This window comes from Cheilinus undulatus, linkage group 10 (assembly GCF_018320785.1).
Source record: "Cheilinus undulatus linkage group 10, ASM1832078v1, whole genome shotgun sequence".
NCBI lineage: Eukaryota > Metazoa > Chordata > Actinopteri > Labriformes > Labridae > Cheilinus > Cheilinus undulatus.
In genome coordinates this window covers 37,743,839-37,761,565 of record NC_054874.1, presented here as the reverse complement: position 1 = coordinate 37,761,565, position 17,727 = coordinate 37,743,839, and the positions used below count along the sequence as shown (strand labels likewise).

At 38.3% G+C, this 17,727-nt stretch overlaps 1 protein-coding gene across 4 annotated transcripts in view; it reads right to left on the bottom strand.

The window, feature by feature from the left end:
• The window catches only part of fam13b (family with sequence similarity 13 member B), a 108,798-nt gene extending 95,411 nt beyond the window's left edge, over positions 1-13,387 (bottom strand). For all 4 annotated transcript variants that reach the window (XM_041798290.1, XM_041798293.1, XM_041798292.1 and 1 more), the window contains exon 1: positions 13,165-13,387. The gene's annotated coding sequence lies outside the window, so the exon portion shown is untranslated. The remainder of the gene's footprint in view (positions 1-13,164) is intronic.
• Positions 13,388-17,727: the final 4,340 nt, after the last annotated feature.

The window sequence follows — 17,727 nt, the reverse complement described above, 5'->3', positions numbered from 1 at the left end:
TTTGGCTACCAGTGTTTCTCTGTTGTGTCAAATCAGTTTCCATGCTGGTATCTGGCATATTTAGCTGCTAAATCAGAGGAGATCTTTTACAAGACAGAAGAAGTGGCCAGTCAGACAAACTCTTATCATTTCTTCATGGTCAGCATGACAGAATAAGTTGCCACACTAGGAGTCTAACATATAAAGAAGTGATGAACATAAGATGTGTATCAGCAGCAACATTGTTACAGTTAACATCAGTATCAGCCCTTACTTTTCAGTCTGTGCATCTCTACCTAAAATAATCAGTGAAACTACTGTTTCACTCAAAATCTTCAAATGGAATTTATTTAAAGCTTGAAAATGAGATGAAACAACTGAGGGGATAAAAGCTTGTTCTCTGTATTGATCTGGCCTATCATCTGTTATAATAATGTATAGACTTATATATATAAAAATTAGCCAACTTAATATGCATAAAACTAATTAATGCCCTCTTTTACAGGAAACTTTGCTACCCAGGGGTCATTTAAGTAATTTTTTTAAATTTCTTTTTTACTGAACTAAATGTGGTTTGTTCTGTATGGAATTTAATACATGGGTCCCTATTGGATGTTTTACATCGCTGAACTTTGTTTAAAGTATCAAAAAATCAACTCCAGATAAGCTGACCCCTAGTGACCCCTAGTTGTAGTCCTAATTTGTTGCATATTAGTTCCATTACTGAGGTAATATTGTATTTACCTTAAAACAAGTTGCTCTGATCAGGAACATTGCACTTTCTGCGTACTTGACATTTTCAGTGGGATAAAGCCCTCTGTAGCAGGGGTTAATTGCCACTTTGCACTTCTACTGCTGGAGTTAAGTGCCCCACTTAATAAGACTGACTGAAGGAGGAAGGAGTTTCTGTGAATTAATGATTTGAAGTCTCAATCCTGCCTCACAGTTATACTCCATATAAATACAGTCTCAACAGTTAGCATTGCTCCTCACTTCATTTTACAGAAGGCCAAACATGTCATACAAGATCTCTTTAGGGAAAACGGTAACATAAGATCCATTCTTTGCCGCCCTGAGGGGCTGTGACACTGCAGAAAGCCTCGACGCCTACAGTGGAAACAAGCGAAGCACTGTGTTAAAGACTGTGGGAGGGGAGCATTTTGTTCAGTACATTTGCATAAAGTTGCCTGGTTGCCATCTGGGTGAACAGTCATACAGGTTCTTTTCTTTAAGAGTTGATCTGCTTATTGGCTCTTCAAAATAAACAAACTTGTTTTTCTGGTAAACCAAAGAGCAGCTGCTTATACTGTACGACAACTTTAAATCCTGGCTCTATTTTCTAATTTACTTATTTAAGACATTTTATAAACCCCAGTGTTTATGCAGGGGAGTGAAGCTCACAGTCAATATTACAAATGAACCAGGTGACATCACTAGCCCTCTCCACTGTTCTCTATGTGTTAATAACAGTGATTAACATAAGTGTGTGCATCTTTATGAAACACTAAAGGGACTTATAAAAGTTTTAACTGTGGTGTGTAAAAACGTTTGTGGTGTTGTGGCTGTAACTGAGGACAGAGTAGACATGCACACTGCAGGCAGGAAGGAGCACGACTTATGCAGGAGTCAAACAAAATCCTGCACCCTTCTGCACATTTGTGAGGTGGTGTTGATTAGTGTAGGCGGTAAACCAGTATCAATACCGTCACCGATAAAATTTCGGCCATGGAATGGATTTTTGCTACACTGTCATGACCTGTTTAAATGTGTGCGTTGCTATGTAGTAACACGCAAGGCATAACTGATGCCTCTGCTGGTGTAGCAAAGTGACAGGAAACAGTCTGAGTCCAGTGCTAGGCATGTTTTGCTCCAACATTATAAGCAGCTGGGTAAGGTCACTTACTCGTGCCGCTATACTCAACGTGCAATAGGGATGGATAAAAATATCGATTAATCGATGCATCACAATATTTCCTCCCCCAATTCAATATTGATTCAGCAAATCCTCTGAATCGATTCACCTCCTGGCCAGTGGGGGTCGCTGTGCATGTGATTGGCATTGTATGAACAGAGGCCGCACTCCACCAAACAACAACAACCAACCATAACCATGTTATGTGAGGTTTATTACAATTTCCAAGAGGAAAGAAATATTATTTAAGTTTACATGCACTTTACTTTTTCAGTGTTTATACAGAACTGTCATGTTTTTTATTTTTGTAATCCATATGCACAAATAAGTTATTATTGTGCAAATTTTTATTTTCAGATGTTTTATTGCTCAAAAATGTGAGGTGACTTACCAAATATGTTCACATGGGCATGAAAATAATTATTAAAAAATTGTCAACAGTTTATTTGTGTATTTCTGCTTCTTACTGAATCGACATTGAAGCATTTAAATCAATATCGAATTGAAATCGAATTGAATCGTGAGGTTCTTAACAATACCCAGCCCTAACGTGCAATGCAGTAAACAGGTAAAACCTGTGTTTTTTTCCTCTTAAAGTTGGATGTCTATAATGATGATAGAGTGACTGTATTTGCTTCAAAGAGTGAATTGGTCTGTCTGTGGCTTTAACGCAAGCTGGGTCGTCTCTGTTTGATTTTAGCCTGGTGCTGTAATGATTCAGCTTAAACAGCTGTTTAAAGGTGAGTTTAAACTTCCGACTCTCTTGATGTTAGCCCATGTTGAGTCCAAGAAGCAGGCTGTGGTGGTAAATAAAGTCAAAGATGCAGCTGTAAACAATGCTGCTGCTTAAAGTTTCAAATTATTATTTTTTTGACATAATAGTAAATTTCCCTTATTTCTCCTCGAATACAAAATGAGCATTAATGGTTTTACTGTGACATCTAGAACTACACTTTACAGCCATATCAGCAAACCGCAGCTCAAGTGTGATCCAAACCTTTTCAAAGCTCCCTGGAGCCACTGGGCCTTGCCTTGCTTCAGACAATGACATTGAGCTTTATTGATTTAGTATTGATCTATATCACCTCACTCCCTTGCTGTGTCTCATACTGATGGAAATTTCCAGACCACTGTGCACTAAAACGTCAGCCAGCGAGCTTCTGCATTTGCTGCATTAAAAAAAGATCCCTCTCCATCTGTTGTCTTCTGTTCTGTACATGCCTGACAACTCTATGTGAGCTGTGATGGTACAATGAGGAAGTGAGACTCTAGTGAACAAATGCGGCAATCTTGAGCCTGTAGTTAAAAAATCAGTGAATAAACCCTCTTTGCTCTATTGTTCGTGAACTGAATGAGAATCAATTAACACAGAACAAACAGCTCATGCAGGATAGTACAAGTGTTGTCATTTCCATCTGTGTGTGCGTCTTTGTGTGTAAACAATAGATCAAAACACCAGCTGTGACAGCACACTGACAAATGAGCAGGCAAACAATGACCAAGCAAACTGACGGAGCAATTTGAAGCATCTTCTCACACAGCAGACAAGAAGTAGAAACCAATGAAAAGAGTCAAATTGGATGCTTTCCAAGCACCTTTTAAAAGATCTTTAAACAGCATTCTCATTCAGGCTCCTTGATCTGATCCAACATCTCCAGTCCATCCTGGGTTTAAATGGTGTTAAAGGTTAGACAGGGGCTATGACAGCTGTGTTTCCAGTCATGTGACTTTGACCACTATCCGGTTCTCCCACAACATTAAGAGATGCTACACAGTCATTGCCCTTAAACCTACTTAGGATATATTTGGAACATCACATTATTTTGGTCAGCACTTGGCTCTGGGAAGATGCTTTTTTGGATACTTAAGCTTTTCATGTCTTTGTTGAGATGTGGAACAAATAATCAAAAATGTTTACTAACTGCTTCTGGCAGGTGGAGTCTTTTTTTCTTAAAACAGTACTGCATTTTACTTTAATTTGATGCAAAGAGCTGATGTAGGTTTAGCTTATGTTCCCTTGAAAGAACCAGTGCATGTTTTTACACCAGAAATAGCTTTCTTGACAAAAATGGTAAAGTCACATCTCAACTAGTTGACAAATCTCAGACAAAAAGTCTTTACTTATCCAGTGGATGTTTGACAACTGGGCATAATTTCATAAAATGCCAGGCTCTTGTAAATAATTACTCTTATTTCCAATTATTTCACAGAAATGTTTTAAATTGATTAATTTCTGGGTTTACTGCATGCCGGTCATAATTTGTTAAACTGAATGTTTGTCTAGCCAACAACCCAAACCATGAAGTACTCTGTTAAAAATCACAGACAACAAAGTGTTATGATGTGGAAATAAACAATTTTAAAACTAATTTCAATTATTTTGAACTATGTTGAAAATGTAATATGAGTATTGGTATTGAAGGGAATAATCTTTTTTACGTCACTCTCATTTTTCACTAAATAAATAGATTGACATTTGAATGTTTTTATGATGAATAGAGCATAAAATCTCTGCAGTGAGAAAACAAATGTATTAAACTGGTATTTGACATGAATTATATTGTGCCTCCTGCGATTTAAAGATTGCAGTAGGACATGTTGTCATTTAATGTAAATTTCAACTAAGTGCCTTGTCTTACTTGAAAGTCACTGAAAATTCTTCAAATAAAGTTCATACAACCATACTAGCAACCTTCTCCTCATTTTCTGGCTTTGTGCACAAATTAACACAAAGCCTACTTCAACTACATTAGCTTTAGAAGATGTTGATAACAGACCATGATGCAGAAGAGAGAAGGAGGATTGCACTTATGTGCTCCAGTTTTTCATGTTGTGGACAACAGCATGAAGAGATAAGTCTAATAGTCCATGCAATCAAGACTGATCCAAGTTATGTGTCGTATCTTAACTGTGCTGCACAGCTCATATCCTGGTCCACAGATGGACTGGGATTCACGTCTTAGTTTATTTGCTTTGTGCTGACACATAATAGAAATTTCCACTAACAGATTAGAAGATTTAGCACTGGCTGGCGCCTTTCTTAGCATAAGAAACTACTATACTATAATAGATTGCTTAACTTATCATTTACTTAATTATAAGTAGAATTGATTGTTAAGGGGTACCAAAGTAGTTTTTCAGCCTCTACTGTTTTCAGTAGCAGTTAGTAAACAGCATTTAGCTACCCTCTGGCGACAGTAACACATTACACCCAGGCACCAGTGAAAATCACAGAAAAAAATATTTTTTTTTTGTGATTAAACACTTGTGAAACCTTTTAATACTTGCTTAAAACATTGACTATTTGGATCTTTGAAAACAGGCATGGCTGCAAAGATGTAGATCTGTCTGATCAGTTTAGCTGTTCAGTCAACAAACACACTCCTGAATCAACAGAAATCAAGTATGTACATTTTCATGAACTCATCAAAGAAAGGGAACATTTTCACACATAGATGCACAGAAAAATGACAGACTTCAATACCAGGAGAAAAAATCATCTTCCCCTCTACATTTGATTTCAAATTACTTCTCAAAGCTTATCAAATTCTCTCCAAAATGTGTTTGTCTCCACAATGCAAAGAAAAACAAAACAAAGATTAATAAAAAATAACTGTATGCACAGGAGGTTGCTTTCTACATTTCAGCTGTCAAATCGAGCTTACATCCTCTAGTCTTTTATAACTTTATGTTCAAATGAATTTGCATGTGAATTATAGATAACAGATTTTTTTAGGTAAAGTTATAGTCAAGGGTATGAAGGAAAAGTCTCCTCAGAGCCTTTCTCTGGAGAGACAACAACACATCAATAAAAGATGTTTTCCCCTGCAGAAGCCTCTGTTATTTCAGCTGTCTAATGGAAGATCTGTATTTGCACAATCTTTGGGCCAGGTCAGTGCCACACTGTGTGAAAGTGCCTCTGGCCATTTTGGTGTAATATACACCAGGAGATAATCTTCCAAGGCTTCTTGTTAGATTATAAGATTCCCCTTCAAGTCATGGTAATTTTATCCTGCTTCACTGCTTTGATTACTGTTTAAGATTACAGAAGATATGCCATGTCAGATTATTCCGTAAAACCATCCTGCAAAAGAGGAAAAGGCTCAATTAGGAACGCAAATTATCTCTTAACCAACAACAAGTTAGGTTTAGAAGCATTTTTCTACACAGGTGTGAACATATGCAGCAGGATTAGATGTGGTGAATTTCCGGCAGAGTGGATCCAGCTTTAGAGAGATTTGGACCACACTTGGTTTAGCTTGGCTCCTGTCCACACAGTCTAAAACAACCACTCACTGACCTGGCAACAACAATCCCACACTGCAGGCAGCTGTGAGCTTATGACACTGCTGTGACTGCTGTGTGTGTGTGTTTTCCTTCCATATAAAAACTATGGGTCATCTTACGTACGCAGTCTTATCTCACACAGCGGGAGGCTGGAGGGTTTTGACACCGTCGGTATGTGCATACGTGAGCTCTTTCACGCAAAGGGCTCAAGGTTGAGCTGAGGTACTAGCCATGAGAATTCATGATCAATAGAGCATTGCCTTGATGTTTGGCAGTGCATTTTATTACTACTGTCAATGAGTTAGGACAACATTAACAAAAACGCAAATCTTATGAACTGCTTTTCTTTTTATCGTAGGCTCTCATTTAAAGAGAAGTTGAGCCGTTTGAAAAAAAAAATTGACTTGTCATAAAATTACCAGGTACTCTGTGAACTAACCAATCAGCAATTTCTCAGTGCAGAATGCTAAATAGCTCTGATTGTGTAATGATTTGCTTTTATTGACCATCATTAAAGTGGGAGTAATATAGTTTTCCAATTTTTAAAACATCAATATAAAGTCACAATGTTAGGTGTCCATACTCCACGTATGCAAATTTTCAAACCGCAAGACAGACGTATGTGGCAGTAATCTTGGAATTAGCATGTGGACTGATGAAAACGGTTCGTTGAAAATCTCGCCGAGATTCTACCGAGACGAGATTTCGATGGACCAAACTGATGAGGTCATCACCATAGGATCTCTTGACTGGTTCGTGGTTGGTCCGTACTGCCAGCAAAGCAGAACAGACCGCCCCCACAAGGCCTTCTAGCCATTAGCCACTTAGCAACAGAGTAATTAAACACTTACCAAACAGATACGTCCTGCTCTGTCCTTCGCTGCTGCTGCTCCCCCCCCAAACTATCAGGATCAAACTCCGGGTCTAGGGCGTAGGGGTGTATATCAAAATTCGCCATATTTTACTCAGTCAGACCAGTTCATTCAAAGTTTTCAACTACTAGGATAATAACATTAGCCACATTGGAGGGGCGGGCACAAAACATTGAGTCCTGCCGCCGGGCAGCCTCCGGAAAATGGGCCAATCAGAGGAAAGCAGGTCCGTGGAGCCAGGGGAGTTAAAGAGACAGCAGTGAAAACGAAGCGTTTCAGACGGAGGTTAAAATAAGGGTTTTTCAGGACGCCAGTGTGAGAAACATGAGGAGTTTTTTGAGCTGTAAACCATGTAAAGCTACTACGTGGGTATCAGAGAGATGGTGTAAAGCCTTGAAAAAAGTTAAAATACCCCCACTTTAACACATGTTGAACACCTTTGAAAACTGACTGCAACTTTATGGGTATGAGTCACTTATAGGTCGTTTCCACCGAGCAGTCCAGTTCAGTTTAGTTCAGTTCAGTTCGGTGAGGCAGGGCACGCATTTTTTTTTGCATTTCCATATAGCAAAAGTTGTAAAGGGTCCAAAGTACCATCCCACTTTTTTGGCACCCTTCCACAGGGGTACCAATCTTACCTATCCATCCCAAAAAAGTGGAGCTACACACACAACAATAGAGGTTTGCACTGACATCCTGTCAGCGTGTGACATGACTGCTCGGCTCCAGGCTGTAAAACAAGGAAGTTTGCTCTGTGAGGAGTGGGTGAATACAGGAGAAAAACAGACCAATATCTGCTTAAATATGGGATATTTAGACTCAACAGAGATCCACACTGTTGTCTAGTCTGTGGAGTTACATGTGGGCGCAAATCGAGTTCCCTGACGTTCACTGGGACCAGATTTTAGGTACACAAAGCAGAGCCTGCATACATCAGCCTGGTTTAATAACGATGGATGTGAAACTGAATCAATGCTGAAGTTTACAAATAAGAAGCTTTAGATCAGTTGATTCTCTGTATTAGAGATAGTTGCTCATGTACGTCTTACTTTAGGTAACCTGTGAAAAGATCGCTCAGTGGTTGCTGAGTGTGCTTGTAAAACTACAGGATGCAGCCTATTTTAAAACAAGATCACTGCATCCCAGGATATTTTCTGAATGTAGTTTGATTTTAACACCAGTAAAACCTTTAGTTCCTTTTCAGTGTGATCAATTCTCATGGTACAGCTCTATACCTTTATATTGTGTCGTATAAACTGTTATAGACTAGATATATTTGCATATTAACGTACCATTACTCAAACGTTTGTGTACATGTATTTCATGAGCTGAGGATCTGTACTGACCACGGTTATCATAATTCAGATGTAGTTGTTCAAAAAAAGCACTTTCAGCTTAAATAAACCTGCTTAATGCTTATTCCCTACTGATTTCTGTCACTCATTCTTTCTAAAACTCTGATGTTGGACCGGCAGACTCGCGCTGCATGTGACTTCACATGCATGTCTTCATAGCCCACCCACCAAGTGAGGGTACGGGTGCCTGTGGAAACACAAACTATTTTGGTGTTTAGCACACCGAACCATACTAAACAGTACTCAATCAAACCGGACCACCTGATGGAAATGCAGCTTTAGGCTGCATTCACATTGCAGGCCAGAGTGACATAATTTCAATTTTTCAGTCAGATGTGTTTTTATTTCATAACAGTTTGAAGTGCATAAGTCACATTAAAATCTGATCTCTTTAAATCAGATTTGGGCTTCTTTTAAATGTGATTCCATCGAGCAAAATGCAGCGTTTGATACAAGCCATATTTTAACAACTAATATGGAAACACAAACAAAAAAATCTGAATTGAGCACAAAGGCTTACAGTATGCATGCAGCTTTATTGTTCCTGATAATGAACAATAAGTAATGCAAATGTATGATTGTTCATGTTTTAGAGGGCTTTCTAATCTTTACTTGATGGAACACTATAAAGGCAGACAAGAAACAAGAGGAAAGACAAGAGTACAGCACACATCAGGTTCCTGGCTGGAGAAAGACCAGAAGCATACTGCAGACAGCTATGAGGATGTGGCTAGTTAATTATCCAATTGATTAATAATAAAACAAACAGTAAAATGCAGCTCTACGTTGAGCTCTGCTTCATTCAGTTTAATAGCACAGCCATGCATTACATTTTACCTAAATGAACTGTAGGTTTGTGTGACCGCTAAACTGTACAACATAATACTAATGTAGCATTAAGCTTGACCTATTGCAAATAAAGGGTGGAGAATATTCATAGAATACAATCTAATTTGAAACCAGCACAAACTACAAACGTCAAAGTGACTGTTTAATTGGATAAATACTTCCTCAACATAGTCCCTACAACAAGTGAAATTTTGAACATCTATCCAATGTAGACTGCACGGATGTAACATAATCTTGCAGCTGAGTATTTAACATTAACCATCCAAAGTGTACTCCACTTGTAAACATGACAGTTTTGCCAACACTTTTCCAACATCAGCACCAAAGCACTGCTGACCTTTGCTCCTATTTGACTATGGACATATCTACTCTGCCTTACCCAATAACCTGCTTGTTTTTGTTGTACAGGTTAAACTTCTATGAGCTAAAACGGCAGATTTTGCATGAGTCCATTAGATAAGACCACAGATCATGTTCATTTTGAAAAGTAGCTTTCAACATATTTACATTCTGCAGAAACACTGAACCTGACAATATGAAGCATATGAATACAGCCAGACGAAACATTTTTATATGAAAAGCAGTTTATCTTTGAATCTTATTCTCATAACTTCACCGTTTAATCTATCAAAAAAAACGTGAATGTTCCAACCACTTCATGAGCTTGACTAGTATCATCATGCTCACTCTTGATTACAATTCTAAGGTATACCTAGCCTATATCAGAAAAGTATATTTCTCAAAGCTTCATGCTTTAGCTCAAAAACATACACAGTCTATACTTGGTTAATCACTTTTTCTTCATGATAGTCATCTTATTTATAATAATACTGTTAAATGTTATTTGTTTTTGCTTGTCACTACAAATGCATGTCATTATCATTCAATTTAGGGTATGTATCCACAGCCATCTTTATTTGCGCTGGCAGCACTCCTTTTCTATTCAAAACCAACGTAGTACTCAGCATCCTAGACAGAAAACACCCCCTCAGCATCAGCTGTTTTTGTCACTGTGCTTCAATTGCTCTGAAGCCTGTTTTCTGTTTAAAACATCGACAGAGTTGCTAGTGTCTTTAAACATGACCTAAAATCTTCAGACAGGCCCCACACAGTGATTTTTCAACATACAAGGATGCGCCAGATGTCAAAATGGCAGATTTTAGACAGCTTTTAGTTACAGAGGGCAGAAAATATAAACATCTGTATGATTCTTTCCTGAAGGAACACAGAGACAGGTGTACTTCCTAATCTATCTCATGCATTGTCTGCATCCCGCCTCTCTTGATTGGGTGGCGGTACGGACGACTCCTTTTCCCCTTTTATTTTAGCAACAAGAGTAAACATAGCAGCTCTTCTTTTGGGTTCTCTTTTTTGTAAAGAATAATTCTTCCTCTAAAACATCCATTAAAACATGCAACTGACTTGATCTTTGAAGACACGTTGCCCCTAGCTTGTGGGTAGATATCAGCTTGCATAAAGAAAGCATAATCAAGCCTTCAGCTGAAAACCATCCAACTTTTGGAACAGCACTGTGCTTGTTAATGTTATTTCTCCCTTAGATGCCAATCAAAATCAAGAAGAGGCAGGACATCTGACAATGGCAGAAATAAAAACGATCTCACTCATCCTTTTTCGAGGGCCCCATGTCAGGACAGGATTCTTCTACACTGTCTACGTGTTTTCTGTGTGATATGTCATTGAAATATGAAAATACAAAAAAGACAAGCATTCTGAAATGACATTTATGACACAAGAAAATAAGTCACCACAGTCCAACATTTGAAATAGTTCCAAGTCATCAGAAAGGTGCAAGAGCATTATAAGACTTGGTCTTGCATGTTGAATTCTGCTTTTTTCCCCAGACTTTGCAGATAAAATCTGACACAAAAATACCCTTCTTTTACAGCACCACTCAAAGTTTTCATTGTCATCCAACCAAAAGAAATAAACATAAATGGAAGCTACTTTCCTAACAAAAAGAACAGCCCTGTCATTATCATATTTGGGCCAGTAAAACAGAATATGAATCTTGTTCTCAATTTCACCTAACGCACTCAACAAACTCACCCTGACCTCTGGAGACCCAATGCAACACAACTGTACAGCACACACCTACTATTACCCCAATAATAAAGATAAAGTAGAAATGTGAACTTCCAGATGGAGTTCAGACATAAAAGTCAATCCTAAAAAAACTAGTCAGTTCAAGGACTGAATGCAGAACAAACATGAGTCCCCAGAACTTACTTTAAAGTTTAAGGAAAGAGGATGAACAATGAAGAAGACTTCCGCTGATGTAGGTCTGTTAGTCTTGCCTAAAACTCCACAAACTTTTTGGTGCACATGGTTGATATTTACAGTCAATATAGGTCGATATCATTTGTAAAATCTGCAGAAATGTTCATATGTGCTACTACTTATGATAACTTTTAAAGCTATTATCTGCTGATATGGATATCATGGATAATATTGTGCAACCCTTCATTAAACAACTGTTTTTTTTTTATTATATATGCATTATGAGCAAAAGGTATTTTTAACAGTAGGAATCCATCCAAGCCTCATGTGCCTTTTAGGCTGCCCACACACAGGAATTAAAGCCTATTGTGTGGCAAGATTTGCGGGGCCTATCCTGAGTGGAGCACACTTTTAAGTTTAAGGATAGAGGATGAAAAAACAATTGAGGCATGGCTGTTGGCTCTCAAAATGGCTCAACAAACCTATTAATACATTCTGGTGATATCACCTGGCAATATACTGGTAGTAAATATCAGCATTAACTTTTTGAGCTATTACCTGCCAATACCAATACCATGCTGATAATGTTATGCATCCCTACTTTTAGAGAGTGTCAACAAAATCTGAAGATTGATTTCAATTTAAGAGTAGAATTTACATTTTATGTTTGTAAAACTGCAACAAATCAAGGTGTCAGTGATGAGGAATAGCAAAACCATAAAGCAAGTGTAAGCTCTGTACTCTACAATGTACATTTGTAGTACTAGGCTGTTCCTTCTCTCGTGTCTATAGAACACCATATGGAGAGCCCAATCCTCTTTTAATTCAGGCCAATGGCCGGATAAGATTATGCAATGTGCAGAGGATTTTGGGGAGCCCAGAAATGAAAGTCAAACCTAAATCCACGTCGAAGAATCATTTCACACACACACGAAATCTATGGACAAGGAACAGCGATGGCTAAAAATACAGTAGTGCCAGAAAACACCAGAACATTCCAGCACAGACAGTATACAGAGGAATCAAGTACAACAGGAAGATAACGCTTCCCAGAAACAATCAGGGCAGAAAGCGAAACTACCGGCTCCAACCAAACAGGACAAGAAGTTAGACAAAAGATACACCGAATATACAATATTTATAATTCGGTAACGGCTGCATTGATTAACGGTCAAAACCAGATTCTTCTTCCTCATTTCAGTAACATGTAACTGTCGACTTTTGACTGCTAGGGGATTAATTTTCAGCTTTTTTTAAAAAAAACAGGCGGCCAACTTCTTCTGTTTGAGACACCCTCAAAGTATGAGACATTAAATTAGTTCGGAAAACATGTCTCTCTCTGTGTCAGAGTTAACCAGCCTTGTCCGTACGAAGGAGCCACAGATGTGATGGAACTGCCTCCGCTGCTAACCGTTAGCCTTTAGCTCCCCATGAACAACAACTGAAACCGTTAATGTTTCTTAACACCCTCTGTGCAATTCAGCGTTAGCCTCCAAACAAAGGCACAACTTCAGGAGGAAAATTCGTCATTTACTAATAAAAATAATTTAACAATAGGACTACACAGCGTTGGACACAGCTTAGCTTAGCTGACTAGCATTAGCTCCTAAGATGCTGAGGGAAGCATAAGAAGAAGAGCTGTTAGCAAAGCGAGCTAATCGGGGTACCTTACCAGGTCAAAACAAACAGGAACGCGCAGCAAGATGCATCAATTTCTGGTTCGTTTTCTGAAGCCGACGCCTGGAGAGACGGCAACTTCGATGTGATCAAAGCAGACGGCGTAAAAATATTGTCGGGAACATTGCAAATACACTCGTAAATAATATGGTTCCTGTTTTTTTTATGCTCGAACTGAGTCGGATGCCCGTTTGCAGGTCGTTGCTTAGCGAGTCAGTAGCTCCATAGTGTCTCACTCTCTCTCACACATACACACACCCTCGAGGGACGAACCTGCCAAACACTGACCCCGCCCTCCAGACGGCAGACATGCTCAGACTGCCAAGTTAAAACACACATACTCTAATTTTTTTAATTTGTTTTATTGTGTGCCTCAACTGACGGCATTTTAACCAGCGCAGCAGTGTTGCAAGTTATGTAGGTCAGATATTCAGAGGGTAGACATGTATATTGCATCAAGCTACTTGTTAAGCCTACCTTGAGGAGTGTTTTTTCTAGCTCATTATAAAAAAAATACCCACTGAATATATAAATGCTGATACCCGTTTATGGATGACAAAAGCAGACAAGACCATCAGTTTGAAGACTGACTTGTTCTATGGTGTTATTAGCCCATTAACGTCCCTGGAAAGTCATTATTTTTTATTCTATTTTAGGTATGTTTTATGACAGGCCACCAATTAACCACCAAGCCATATTTCAGTCATGAAAACGTTCTCTTATTTTATAAAATTAAGTTTAAAAATCATGAAAAATGAGGAAGTGAATTCTGTTCTAGGCTGGTATGGGTTTGTCAATTGAATGAGCTGAAGCCACACCCACTCATGAGAAATAAGATAGCCTACTTCCAAATTTTACAAAAAAATGCTTTTGATAAGAGTGCAGCTGCTTGTCTCTGTGCCAGAGCACAGAGACAGAAGTTGGGGGTTAAATTTACTGTTTTCTGGTACAAATTTCACTATTTTGATGCTTTTAATCACCCATAAGCCACCGTGGCCAATAGATTTGGGAAATTCACCTCATAATGAATAAAAACAGAGCATGAAGTCAGCTGTTAACTTTCAGTGAAGACAGTGACCTCGGCTAACAACAAAATAAATAAAACCAAGCCAGGAAAGAGGTGAACAACTTTCTAACGCTCTATATCCAAAATTCAGTCCCACATAGATCTCAGTGTTTTCACATGTTTACAGCAGCCTTATTCCAACATATGTAGCAGGGTTATGATACTTTTTGTGTTTTTCATTGTTTTTGATTTCGTTTTTGCCTTTGGTTTTACATTTCAGTTTAGTTTAAATTAGTTTTTGCTGCTGGGTTGCTAGTTTTGTTTAGTTTTTATTTGCAACAATGCTTCGTTTTTGTTTAGTTTTTATTAGTTTTTGTGTTAGTTTTAGTTTTATCGGCATTATCTGATACCTGTCAGGAGCAAGACCCAAAATGGCTCATCACTTTTCACTTCTTTTATTCAATTTTGATGTTTGTTAACAGTTTAAGACCAAAATCCACTGTGTGAAGTCCTCTCCCATCAAATCAGATTTTACTTTTTCTAGGCTTGGGCATCCATGCCAGTCATTATGCTGCTGTCAAAGACTAAAACTGAGGAGATATTGTCTTTAGTCTTATTTTATTTTGTTAGTTTTCTAACCACAGAATCTAGTTTAGCTAGGTTTTTTTTGAGCATTTAGTTTTTAAATGATTTTTACATTGTTGTTTTAGTTATTTAGTTAGTTTTAGTTATTTAGTTAGTTTTATTTATCTATGGTAACTTTGATGTGTACTGTGTTAAGACAGTTTGAATTTCACTTTACAGGGACTTTAAGGCCTGTTAGACGCTGTCTTACTGACGTCACCTGTTTATTACTGAAACTTGTTTAAAGTCAAATAGCAGTCAGTCAGCCTACTCAAAACTTTGTCTTAAACAAAGGCAACAATTTTATTTGAAAGCCATGACCTTGTGTAATGATTCAGCTGTTTGTTTTTTGCTATTTCTCAAACTGAACTTGTATTGTTGAACCTGTTAAAATGAACAAATATGATAATACAATTTAATAGCAAAGAACACGAGCTTTTAATAGAAGCATCAATTATATCAATTAGATTTTTCAAAATCAATTGATGTCAGTCTTGAACTTCATCCTGCTGCTTTTCATATTCCACATCACTGATTGACCATAACATTTTCTTTTTTCCCTATATGCCACTGAAATATACTTGTTAGTCCAGTGTGATATCATTTCATTTGAATACTCAACATATTTATCATTAGGTTTCTGTAGGTCTGTGTCTTACACACAGATGAGGACAAAATTATTATCCATTGTATGAAAATGTAATATATTTAAACCTTTTTCCCAAATGCTGTCAAACAGAGCAAGGAATTTCTAACACGCCTTTTCCAAACATCTTAGTTGTATTTTGGATGCTTACATGATTTTACTTTGCACACAGAAAGTGTCTTCATGTTGAAAGACAAAGAGATGACCTAGACACAGTTTTGCTGCTGACTGCTTGAGGTTTTCGTTCAAAATCCTCTCATATCCTTCTTTCTTGATGGTTCCTTCCACCTTTATGAGATTCCCTATTCCAGACACACTGAAGCATCCCCACAGCGTAATACTCCCACTGCCGTGTTTCGCTGTGGGGACGGTGTTCTTTGGGTTATATGTCTCCCTTCTTTCTCCAAACATAAGCAACATCTTAATGGCCATAGAGCTCTATTTGGTCTCATCTGACCAGATGACGTATTTCCAGTATGCGTAATCTTCCTCCATGTTATCCTTAGCATACTTCAGACTGGCTTGAGCGTGTGTCTTCTGCAGAAGTTTTTCTTGGGCTGCAACCTCTCAGTCCATTCCTGTACAGGGCACTAGTATTTTATTGTTCAAGACTACAATTCCTGACTTGGCTTAGGGTCAGTCCTGTCCTGTTACCCCTTAGCACTTATCTTGGCCCTTCCCCTTGGTTTTGCACATCACCTCTGATGATGCAACTATTTATAGGCAATGTATGATGATGAGCAGCAATAAAGTGGCGTCTCATTTCTTAAGGGAAGGTTTTCACCACTCTGTTTTGAGGGGCCAGGGGAAGGGTAGATGAAGGGCTAGGGGGTAGAAATGGGATTGGCCCTAAGTCATTCACCAGTGTCTTGGCGGTTGTTCTGGGGTCTTAGACACATCTCATACTAGTGTTCTTTCAACAGTTTTTGAAATCTTTTTCTTCCTAACTCTGCCAGGCTTGTTCTGGACTGTGTGGCTGTCTTTCATCTGTGTTGAATTTCCCTTGGGTTCTACCTACCTACCTACCTACCTACCTACCTACCTACCTACCTACCTATCTATCTATCTATCTATCTATCTATCTATCTATCTATCTATCTATCTATCTATCTATCTATCTATCTATCTATCTATCTATCTATCTATCTATCTATCTATCTAATGCTTTAATTACCTTTCGATTTACGCATAAGTATTTGTCCATGCATATCTAAATAACTTTCTCTTATCAATGGCAACACACTCTTTATGCATTGGCTATCCATTATATTACTCTCCTGCACACAGCCAAACTATCAGTTGAGCTACACCACCACCTAGTGGAATAACTGTGTCAAAGCATTTGGAGTTCTCCCTTTCCTTTACCCACCTGCAGCTGCATTGATTTGTTGTATTGTTATGCTTATGATTACAGCAGTAAAGTCAAGCAGCCTGTGTACCATATGACCAGTGGCTCCTTTCCTGCATGTCATTTGCCCCTCTCTCGTTCCATTATTTCTTTGTTTCAGCATTAATTTGTCATCAAATGTGATCTGATCTGTATCTAAGTCACAAGTATAGACAAACACACATTAAACCTTCACAGTCCTGCTGGAAAAAGTAAGTGAACCCTGGATATAATAACTGGTTGAACCTCCTTTGGCAGCAATTACCTCAACCAAGCTAGCTGGTAGCTGCTGAGCAGACCTGCACAACATTCAGGAGGAATTTTGGACCTTTCACAGAACTGCTTCAGCTCACCCATATTCTTAGTCTAGGCTCTGACTGGGCCACTCCAACATGTGGATTTTCTTTTTTGAATCATGTAGTAGATTTACTTGGATGTTAAGGCTAATTGTCTTGTTGCATTACCCAACTTCTTCTGAACTTCAGCTGGTGGACAGCCATCCTGACATTATCCTGTCAGATACCTTGGTGAACAACTCCGCCTTAGTTTCTTTCTTTTTATACTTTATTTTTGTTTTGTTTTTGTATAACAACTTTACACAAGTAACAACAACAAAAGCGAACATGGGTTCTGGATTGTCTTGTCTCTAAAATGTTTGTTACTGTGACTTGTTAAGTAACTCAGTCTTTATCATGTCATTGTGATGTAAACATCGTCCATTTCCTCCATTTCTCTTGACATTGTTCCTCTTGTGTCCTCAGTTTATAGGTCAACTGCTCACTGTAAATAGTTCCTTAACAATGTTTAATCATTCTTCTTGTGGGACAGATTTATACCATCTCCTTGTGATGGCTTTCTTACGAGCTGCCAACAGGATTTTCAACAGATATCTATC